The following is a 3,853-nucleotide window of genomic DNA, read 5'->3' on the forward strand; positions in this document are numbered from 1 at the left end:
AGTCTGCCACCCATCGGTGTCATGTTTAATAAGATGGATGTTGGGAAGTTGGGAACCGAGGCTAACAGAGACTCAGTATGTGTATAATTGGCTGAGGAGTTAACTTACAGATAGTGCATTGAAGGATTCATAGGTGCAGCTGGCCATTATACTAAGGGGAGATAAACAGTTCATAAATTGTTGCTAGGCAGAGTGCTGGCAGGGGGAAGGGGCAGAGTTAATGCTCTGAGGCTTTGGGGGGGGAGGGGGGAATGTGATTTTACAGACTGGTTTTACAAATTGATTTTACAAACTGATGTTACAAACATAGATCCCAAACACCCCATCAAAGGGGCACAGAAAGATCATCTATCTGTACGTATATACACAAGAGATAGCATATCTTAGTGATAAAGAGGGCTGGTCTTAAAGTCAGAAAGACATGGGTTCAAATCTTACTTTGGACACATGCCTTCTGTGTGACCTTGTGTGACTTTGCATCAGTAAACTTCTCAGTATTCTAGAAAATTCTAACATTATCAATTACAGAGGAAGTGCCAACCTGTATATTTTTTTTAAAGAGGAAAGAAATTCATGGTCTTCATCCTAATATTGTTCTTAACCCATTTCTATAGCCACTTGGCTCAGCCTGGAAACTATAGAAAAGGGAGAGTAATTAGCATTGTCAGTTTTCTAGTTGTTTTCCAAATCTCTTCCTCTGTACCAGACATCCCCATTGTCTAATGATAAAGATGGTGATTTGCTGTTATCTGTCATTCCTTGTGGTTTAGGGACTTTTTCTCTTGGTACAATGTCTGGTCTATTACTGTCCACAGGTGTCTAACAATTCTGTTTCTATTTCATTCTCTCTCAAGACTCTTTCTTTGATTCTCAGTTTCTATTTCTCTCTGCTGCTGTTTCTGTTTGTTTTGTCTGTCTGTCTTGGACTCTCAGATTCTCTCTCTGTCTCTGTCTCTCTGTCCCTCTCTGTCTCTCTTCACCCTCCCCCTATGCTAATTCCACAACAAGACATTCCATCTCTTGGCTCTGGCCTTTTCCTCTGACTGTCTGCTATGCTTGGAATTCTGTCCCTTCTCATCTCCAGCTGCCAGCATTCCTGGCTTTCTTTAAGTCTGAATTAAAATCCCATCTTCTATCAGGAAACATTTTTTGAATCCTTTTAATTCTAGTGACTCCTCTCTTTTAATTATTTCCAATCTATCCTTTATGCAAATTGTTATGTAAAATGTAAAATTGTTTGTACATATCTGTTCCTTGTTTTATTAGCAAATAGACTGTGTGCCCCTGTAATGGGAATGTAAATTTAAAGATCTTCCCTTCCCCTATGCTAAAGTGCACCTGGAGCCTGGGGTGGGAAGCTTGTTTTTCAGCAGATACTTCTTGATTGGCCAGTGAGTCAATAAGGTTGTTACATTCTCTGAGCCAGGAGAAGGCTATATAAGCCCTGATGTGTAGCTTTGTTTTGGGGCTCACTTTGAGAAGTGTTCTGTGATTTGATGAAACACGGGCTAGCCGTTGTCCAGAGCCCCCCGGCTTTGAAACCCAGATGTTGAAACCCAGATGTTGATTTGGTACGGATGTAATGGTTGGACAGTTTGGAAAGCTGTCTACTTGATCTGTTTCTGTCTTGATAATTCTGCCTGTATACTTTGAAGTTCGGGGTACTGACCTTTTTCCCCTGAATGAGGTAAGTGATATATGTTTGACTGATTAAAGTAAGCTTGTTAACCCATTTTGAGTTACTTTCCTTTAACAAAGCAGATCCAAGAATCTCTATTGGCAGAGACCCTGAGGATGCTTGGGGTGCTTGCTGCTACAGCCCCTTAAAACCAAGGACTATTTAGTATCTTTTTGAATCTTGAGTGCTTAGCAAATGATAGGTGCTTAATAAATGTTTATTAACTCATTGATAGGCTGATTTCTCCTTGTTTTTTAATGTATTTTTAGTTTAAGAAATTATTTTGCTATTCTTTTGTTTTGTTTTGTTTGCTTTTTAGAGGGCAATTGGGGTTAAATGACTTGCCCAAAGTCCCATGGCCAGTTTTTGTGTTAAGTGTCTGAGGCGTCTGAGGCCAGGTTTGAACTCAGGTCCTCCTGATTTCAGGGCCAGTGCTGTATTCACTTCGCCACCTAACCACCCCTTTCTATTCTTTTAAAAAACAATTTGAAAAACACTTTTCAAATTAGGATAATGTTTTAATTTGCTTTATTTCCTCATTCAGAGACCAGCCCCTCCAGGTCAGTCAACCAGTCTCTGAAGGGCATGGCTGATAAAGATCATCCTAATCATTGGAGTACATGCTCCTCAGTCTTGGAAAGGATCCCACCCAAACAGGAGAACTCACTTCTTCTTCTTCTTCTTTTTTTTTTTTTTAAGCAATTGGGGTTAAGTAACTTGCTCAAGGTTACAAGGCCAGTTGACATGAAAAGAGAGGGCTGGACTGGGAGGAGCTGGTGACCTAGATTTGGAGAGACAAGAGAGAGGCAGAAGAACTTTTTGGAAGCAGCACCTCGTGGAGGCAGAGAGAGACTGAAAGGATTGCTGAGGGCCACTTTGAATTGCCCTGGGCTTTTGAGACCTGCCCCTGGAGCTGCCAAGGACTAAGGAGACATGGCTGGTTTGCTGGTACTTTGTCTTTCTGTTTTGATGTTGTTTTGCCAGATTTGTCCACTGGTGAAAGACAGTCCTGTTGTTGCAGAAGTTCTGGAACCTGGCTGTTGGTTAAGAACTCCTGAGACTCTTCTGCAGACAGAGAGTGAATACTGTCCACTGGTGAAGGACAGTGCTGTTGTTGCAGAATTGTTGGAAACTTGCTGTTGGTTCAGAAGCCCTGAAGAAGGATTTTCTTGTTGTATATTTACAGAAATCCTGGGAGAGGGTTTTGCTGATGTTTTCAGGGGTCCTGGGACTGTTCTGTAGACAGAGGATGAATTGATGAAGAGACTGGCAATGTATCTTGTGGCCTTGCTAAGCCTTGTTTCCCCAGGAACTAAGATTGCTGAGAACTTGCCTCATGTCAAGATGAAGAAAAGACCTCCATTTGGGTATTAAGTGCTGTGCTTAAACTTGATGTAACTCTGGGGTAGATTCAATTGTGATCCAGGGGTGGGGAACTTTTGACCTTTTTGTGTTCTATGATTGAAGAAATGAATGTACTTTACTTATGTTTGGAAACTAATCTCCATTTGAGAAGAGGGGCTTTGTGATGGACTAAATGAAGGTACAGCATTATTTAATCACACTTAGTAAATGCTGTATTTTGAATGATGTCATGTTTTGATCTTCTCTGTTCTTAATTTGTCACTGAATAAAATGGAGAGCACCTATGCTGGTATTCTGAACCTTGGGAAGTTGCCTTTGCTTGGCATTCCATTACACCCCCTTTACCATATTAAGGCTTTCTGTCTTTTTCATGTCCTTTGATCTTTGGTTACCAAGAGAAACCAATGACAATCAACTTATTATTTGCTGGACTAATTAATAAATTGTTCAGAAACTCTGTCTCCCATGTTTTTCACTTCTCATACTTTAAAATTCCTGTATCAGGCCCTTCAAGGTAATATTTGTTGGTGCTGTGTTCGGTTTCTGAACTAATATGTCTATTTTTTTCTCAATTACATGTAAAAATTATTTTAACATTCTTTTTATTAATTTCAAGTTCTGAATTCTCTTTCTTGCTCTCTCCCATATACCCTTCTTGGGAAAGTGAGTAATTTGCTATAGATTATACATATGTATTCATGTAAAACATATTTCCATATTAGCCATGTGCAACTTCTAGTCTTAATGAGTTATCTGGGGTTCTGAGAAATTAAATGTCTTGCCTAGGGTAAGACAGTTAGTATGTGTCAA

General features: G+C 40.0%; 1 long non-coding RNA gene across 1 annotated transcript; it reads left to right on the plus strand.

The window, feature by feature from the left end:
• The first annotated feature begins 1,398 nt into the window (after positions 1–1,398).
• Positions 1,399–3,326, plus strand: LOC138160963 (uncharacterized). The gene is made up of 2 exons (XR_011168223.1): positions 1,399–1,687; positions 2,378–3,326. It is a non-coding gene; the product is annotated as an uncharacterized lncRNA (long non-coding RNA).
• Positions 3,327–3,853: the final 527 nt, after the last annotated feature.

The sequence above is a fragment of the Petaurus breviceps genome, unplaced genomic scaffold (genome assembly GCF_028583685.1).
Source record: "Petaurus breviceps papuanus isolate PSGF00001 unplaced genomic scaffold, PetGlider_PUasm1.0 183, whole genome shotgun sequence".
Taxonomy (NCBI): domain Eukaryota; kingdom Metazoa; phylum Chordata; class Mammalia; order Diprotodontia; family Petauridae; genus Petaurus; species Petaurus breviceps.